The 7,385-nt window shown below is 44.4% G+C and overlaps 1 long non-coding RNA gene across 1 annotated transcript in view; it reads left to right on the plus strand.

The window, feature by feature from the left end:
* LOC116525424 overlaps nucleotides 1–2,065 on the plus strand; it is a 17,191-nt gene extending 15,126 nt beyond the window's left edge. The window contains exon 3 of the long non-coding RNA XR_004257684.1: nucleotides 1,970–2,065. This is a non-coding gene — a long non-coding RNA (uncharacterized LOC116525424). The remainder of the gene's footprint in view (nucleotides 1–1,969) is intronic.
* Nucleotides 2,066–7,385: the final 5,320 nt, after the last annotated feature.

The raw sequence follows: 7,385 nt of genomic DNA on the forward strand, positions 1-7,385 counted from the left end.
TCACGCCTGTAATCCCAGCACTTTGGAAGGCCGAGGCAGGTGGATCACTTGAGGTCAGGAGTTCGAAACCAGCCTGTCCAACATGGCGAAACCCCATCTCTACTAAAAATACAAAATTAGCTGGGCATGGTGGTACATGCCTGTAATCCCAGCTACTCGCAAGGCTGAGGCAGGAGAATCTCTTGAACCTGGGAGGCGGAGGTTGTAGTGAGCCAAGGTCATGCCACTGCACTCCAGCCTGGGCAACAAGAGCAAAACTCCATCTCAAAAAAAATAAATAAATAAAAAGAAGAAAGAGAGAACTGATTGCATTAATGTATTAATGCCTTAATTCTTTACCCTTTGTATTAGTTTGCCAGGGCTGACATAACAAAGTACCATAGACCTGGTGGTTTGAACAACAGACATTTATTATCTTAGTATTCTGGAGGCTGGAAATAGGAAATCAAGGTATCAGCAGGGTTGGCTCCTTCTGGGGGCCCTACAGGAAGAATGTGTTTCAGGCCTTTCTCCTTGGCTTCAAATGGTCATTTTTGCCCTGTGTTTTCATATCATTTTCCTTCTATGCGTGTCTGTGTCCAAATTTCTTTGCTTTTTTTTTTTTTTTTGAGATGGAGTCTTGCTCTGTCTTACACAGGCTGGAATGCAGTGGTTTGGATCTCAGCTCACTGCAGCCTTTACCTCCTGGGTTCAAGTGATTCTCCTGTCTCAGCCTCTCAAGTAGCTGGGATTACAGGTGTGTGGCTTCACACCTGGCTAATTTTGCATTTTTAGTGTAGACGGGGATTCACCACGTTGGCCAGGCTGCTCTCAAACTCCTGACCTCAGGTGATCCACTCGCCTCTGCCTCCCAAAATGCTGGGATTACAGGTGTGAGCCACCATGCCCGGCCTCAGATTTCTTTTTCTTATATGGGCACCAGGCACACTGGATTAGGGGACCACTCTAATAACCTTATTTTAATTTGGTTACTTTGGTAAAAACCTTATCTCCAAATACTTTCACATTCTGAGAGTCTGGGTTAGGACGTCAACCTATGAATTTTGAGACGGACACAATTCAACCCATAACACCTCTCCTATCTCCAGAGCCTTTGCAGTTTCTCTCGTAAAAGAGGTGGAGTCAATTTCCCCATCCTTTGAATTTGTGTTGGATTTGTGACTTGCCTTGGCCAATGGGATATCAGCAGAGGCGGTGCAGACAGAAGCCTGAAAAAGTGCTTGTACATTTCTAATTCCTCTGCAATTGTCATGGGAAAATTCCCAGGCTAGCGTGCTAGAGGATGAGAGGTCAGTGTTGTGGAGCCAAGTTGCTCTAGTCATGACACAAGCTAGGGCCATCCTAGAACAGCCAACAGCTAACCAACCGCTAGACATGTGAGTGATTCAATCAAGATCAGAGGCCGGGCGCGGTGGCTCAAGCCTGTAATCCCAGCACGTTGGGAGGCCGAGGCGGGTGGATCACGAGGTCAAGAGATCGAGACCATCCTGGTCAACATGGTGAAACCCCGTCTCTACTAAAAATACAAAAAATTAGCTGGGCATGGTGGCGCGTGCCTGTAATCCCATCTACTCAGGAGGCTGAGGCAGGAGAATTGCCTGAACCCAGGAGGCGGAGGTTGCGGTGAGCCGAGATCGCGCCATTGCACTCCAGCCTGGGTAACATGAGTGAAACTCCGTCTCAAAAAAAAAAAAAAAAAAAAAACAGATCAGAGAGCCTGCAGTTAACCGTAGATGTGTGAGCAAGTGTGGGAAGTAAAAAGTTCCTCTTCAAAGTTTCTTTTCTGGTTAAAGAATAAATCATAATTGTGTTAATAACCCTTTGTTAAGCTCTATCCTATGTAGCTGTTAGACATGCTTACAGGCATGTAGTGCCTTCTATGTCCTTGTACTTTAACCAAATATCTGTGCTGGACGTGCTCATAGGCATGTCCCAGCTTGCAGCCTATGCCCCTTATCTGTTTAAAAAGTTATTAGCCAATCTGGTTTTTGTTTAGATTGTGAGGTCTAGCTCCAACCAATGGAGATCAGACACAGCAGTAAGGACAATCCCAAATGCGTAAGGGATAAATACGTCTGCTTTTCCTTTGTTAATTTTACTCTTGTGGCAAGATGGCTAGCGAGGGTACCCTTCCTGCAGTGCAAGAAGTAAAAATTGCTTGCTGAGAGATCCTTTGTCTCAGTGCTGATTTTTCTTTGTGGCACTGAGCATCTGTTTCCAACAGCAAGGTGGCAATATTAGATAAAGGTAAGCCCAGCTCAGATCAGCTGAACCCCATATAAATGTATATTGTGCTGTACCCTGACGTTTTTGTGGTTACTTGTTATGCAGCATTACTGGGGGGAATATATGACTAAAACAGGATTAGCAATACTTACGGAGTTGTGAGGACCTATGAGAAAGGCCACAGCACTTTTAGTAAGCGTTGAATGAATTATGGTCATGGTATTACAATATTTCACAAATTCTTGAGTACTCTGTAGAAATAATGAGTCATCAATATACAATAACACGCTATGTAGCAATAACGATAAGAGTGTTAGAACGAACCAAACTAAGAAATTGGGCACAGGCTATAATGTATAAATCTGAGCCTACACTTATGCACATAAACCATTCATAGTATTAAATGATGTCGGCTCTGTGCAGGTTCTTAGGGATGACTTATTTTTATTATTTTTTATTGCATTTTAGGTTTTGGGGTACATGTGAAGAACATGAAAGATTGTTGCATAGGTACACACATGGCAGTGTGATTTGCTGCCTTCCTCCCCTTCACCTATATCTGGTATTTCTCCCCATGCTATCTCTTCTCACCTCCCCGCCCCCCATTCCCCCATTTCCCCCCAACAGACCCCAGTGTGTAGTGCTCCCCTCCCTGTGTCCATGTGTTCTCATTGTTCAACACCCGCCTATGAGTGAGAGCATGTGGTGTTTGATTTTCTGCTCTTGTGTCAGTTTTCTGAGAATGATGTTTTCCAGGTTCATCCATGTCCCTACAAAGGACATGAACTCATCATTTTTGATGGCTGCATAATATTCCATGGTGTATATGTACCACATTTTCCCTGAGGGACCACTTATGAGAAAACATGGATCAAGGAAACAAAATGACTTGCTCTAGACCACATAGGTAGTAAGTGGCAGAGGTTTCACCAGAGTTTGAGATATTTATAATGTGCTAACACGGGAAACATGGTGTCTGAGTCCATTTTGCAGTGCTCTAACAATACCACAGACTGGCTAATTTGTAAAGAAAAGAAATTTATTTCTTACAGTTCTGGAGGCTGGGAGGTCCAAGGTTGAGGGGTTGTAATCTGGTGAGAACTTTCTTGTTACCTCATAACATGGCAGAGGGCATCACGAGGTGAGAGGGCAGGAATGTGCCTATCAGCTCAGGCCTCCCCTCTTCTCGTAAAGCCACCAGTCCCACCATGAGGGCGGAACCTTGACGACTTTATCTACTCCTAAGTACCTCCAAAAGGCTGCACCTCTAATCAACATATGACTTTGGGTATTAAGTTTGCACACACATGAACTTTGGGGGACACATTCAAACCATAGCCCAGAGTATTTTCATATTTCCTCCTAAGTAAGCTATTGGCTTTTTAAAAATGAATGAACTGAGAGGACTACTTCATTGCTGGAAATCATGTTCTTGATTTGGAGTTTGAAATGGGGATAGAATAAAGGTTGGGTATTCATTTATTCATTCATCCATTCAACAAATATTGGACCAGGCTCAGTGGCTCATGCCTGTAATCCCAGCAATTTGGGAGGCCGAGGTGGGTGGATCACCTGAGGTCAGCAGTTTGAGACTAGCCTGGCCAACATGGTGAAACCCCATCTCTACCAAAAATACAAAAAGTTAGCCCAGTGTCATGGCAGGTGCTTGCAATCCCAGCTACTCAGGAGTCTGAGGCAGGAGAATTGCTTGAACCTGGGAGGTGGAGGTTGCAGTGTGCTGAGATTGTGCCACTGCACTCCAGCCTGGGTGACAGAGTGAAACTTTGTTACAAAAGCAACAACAAATATTAGCTGGTTGTGGTGTCTCACGCCTGTAATTACGGCACTTTGGGAGGCCAAGGTGGGTGGATCACCTGAGGTAGGGAGTTTGAGACCAGCCTGGCCAACGTGGTGAAACCCGGTCTCTACTAAAAATACAAAAAATTAGCCAGGTGTGGTGGCTCATGCCTGTAATCCCAGCTACTCAGGAGGCTGAGGCTGGAGAAGAGCTTGAACCTGGAAGTTGGAGGTTGCAGTGAGCCGAGATCGCACCATTGCACTTCAGCCTGGGTGACAAAAGCGGGACTCGGTCTCAAAAAAACAGAAACAAATATTGACGGAGGACCTATCATGCATCAGACACTGTACTAGGCATTCTTCTAATTCTGCTTGTATCTGCTTTTCTTTCTCTTATTGTACCCTTTTTCTTATCAATACCTCCTCTCATTCTTCTCTGTAATTGTTGACAAGAAGCAGCGAGACACTTGCTTGTCAGGGTGTGTCTGTGCAAGGCGGTTGGTCATAGTTATTGTTCGTTTAGAATGGTAACTGCTATGGGCACACCTTGACACCTCAGTTTTGTTTTGTTTTTATGGAAGTCCATGTCATATAGTGTTTGAAAGCCTGCTGATAAGCATAAATACTCCACTGCAATTTTCCAGTTGTCCAAATCAGAAGCTAAACAATATATTCCCAAAGCCCATAGTTATTTCCAGCCATCATCCACTCATTCATCTATTCCTTTGGTCCTTTTTTTTTTTTTTTTTTTTTTTTTTGAGACGAAGTCTCACTTTGTTGCCCAGGCTGGAGGGTAGAGATGCAATCTTGGCTCAGTGCCACCTCTGCTTCCCAGGTCCAAGCGATTCTCTTGCCTCAGCCTCCCGAGTAACTGGGATTACAAGCGTGCACACCATGCCTGGCTCATTTTTGAATTTTTAGTAGAAATGGGGTTTTACCATGTTGGCCAGGCTGGTCTCAGACTCCTGACCTGAGGTGATCTGCCCGCCGCAGCCTCCTGAAATGCTGGGATTACAGGGATGAGCCACCATACCCGGACCTTTTGGTTACTTATTATTCTCCCCTGTGGGAAGGCTCTGTATGACTACACTAAACCCATGGGTGGACACCAATTATTCTGCCTCATTAATCATGATAATGGTACACAATTACACAGAACTTACTATATGCTGACACTGTCCGAAATGCTTTATACGTATTAACTCATTTAGTTTTCACAAAAACCCTATGAGGTATGTAGCATTATTACCCACTTTTACAGATGAGGAAACAGGCACAAGGAAGTCACAGGAATGCATGAATATTAAGTGATAGAGCTGAGATTGGAATCCTGGCAGCTGAGTCCAGAATTTGTCTTCCATGGAAAAACCTTGCCCACATGTCTTCTGGCATCACTATTGAAGGCAATACTCTCCTGTGGAGCACTGTTGGGTTAGTTTGCACTGCCACGGTTGAGAGTGTCAGGTGATGACACTGATAGACATATGAACGGAGGGTGCTTTCTTCGTAATAACACCACTGCATATCCCAGCCTGGAATCTGATTCCAGACACCACTTTCCCCGTAGACTTTATCATCAATCCCACAACCTTTCTAGTCTCACCTTTCTTCTGAAGCTGACTCTGTAACCACCCAATGGGTTCACCTTGCCCGATGCCTAGACAGAGTCAATTTCCCAAGACAGGGGAATTGCAATTCACACAGAGCTGGATATCTGGGAGACTGGAATTTTTTTTGTTACTCAAATCAGTCTCCCTGAGCATTCGGGGATCAGAGGTTTTTTGCGGGGGAGGGGCACGGAGTTTCGTTCTTGTTGCCCAGGCTGGAGTGCAGTGGTACGATCTTGCCTCACTACAACCTTTGCCTCTGGGTTCCAGCGATTCTCCTGCCTCAGCCTTCCGAATAGCTGGGATTACATGCACCCACCACCATGTCCAACGAATTTTTTGTGTTTTTAATAGAGAGAGGGTTTTGTTATGTTGGCTAGGCTGGTCTCAAACTCCTGATCTCAGGTGATCCACCTGCCTTGCCTCCCAAAGTGCTGAGATTACAGATATGAGCCACCACAACTGGCCCAGGGATCAGAGTTTTTAAGGACAACTTGGTGGGTGGGGGGAAGCCAGTGAGCCGAGAGTGCTGATTAGTTAGGTAGGAGATGAAATTGTGGAAAGTTGAAGCGATACTCTTGTACTGAGTCAGTTTCTGGGTGAGGGTCACAAGAGCAGATGAGCCAATTTATTGATCTGGGTGGAGCCAGCTGATCCATCAAGTGCAGGGTCTGCAACCTGTTTCAAGCACTGATCTTAGGAGCAGTTTAGGGAAGGTCAGAATCTTGTAGCCTCCAGCTGCATGACTCCTAAATCAAAGTTTATAGTCTTGTGGTTAATTTCTTAGTCCTTACAAAGGCAGTCTAGTCCCCAAGCAAGGAGGTTTGTTTTGGGGAAGGGCTGTTATTGTCTTTGTTTTAAACTATAAACTAAGTTCCTCTCAAAGTCAGTTTAGCTTGTGCCGAGGAATGAACAAGGACAGCTTGGAGGTTAGAAGCAAGATGGAGTTGGTTAGGTCAGATCTCTTTCACTGTCTCAGTCATAATTTTGCAAAGGTGGTTTCAACCCCTTAGCAGAACATCAGTTATTGCCTGTCTTCAGACTAGAAGACCAGCAGGGAGAGGCGGAAAGATAGCCAGACATTTCAATGAAGCCTCAGTTTCCACTTCTGTGAAATGAGAGCAAGTTAGATGAATAAGATAACGTTAGGTGTGGACTTTTATCAAGCACTTAGTTTGTGCACGCACCGTGCTAAACACTTTGCTATTTGCATGCTCTCATTTAATTCTTAAAGCAACATTATGAGTAAAGCAGGCTCAGAAGAGTTCAGTAACTTGTCTAAAGCAGCACAGCTGGTAAGTAGGAGGCAGGTCCTGGATCCAAGGTCACACTATAAATCATCAAATACTTCACTTGAATATAACACCAGTGGTTCTTACAAGAGTAAGGCTGCCCTCTGGGACTCCTTTCAGAAATGCTTGGGGACTATTTTGTTAATTACAATGATGGGGAAGGTGTGACATTGCCATGATTTGCTTTAGGGGACGAAGAGAGCTAGACATAGAGCAGTGTCCAGGGAAGATTTGTCCTGTGTCCTGCTTGACTTTCCAGTGTCCTGTCAGACATTCACATAGATGAGAAATCTGTTCCTAATCATCTGAGCCATTTTACGTATAAACATAGATTATATTTACATGGTTTTAGCATGATCCACTTTTACTAGAATGCAACTTTCAGTGTACATGGAGAATGATTGTAGTTTACTTTGTTGAATACTTTATCCATAGTTAGACACCATTTCAGAAAAGTGACATT

The sequence above is a fragment of the Sapajus apella genome, unplaced genomic scaffold (genome assembly GCF_009761245.1).
Source record: "Sapajus apella isolate SASKATOON/1434 unplaced genomic scaffold, GSC_monkey_1.0 scaffold2, whole genome shotgun sequence".
Taxonomy (NCBI): Eukaryota; Metazoa; Chordata; class Mammalia; order Primates; family Cebidae; genus Sapajus; species Sapajus apella.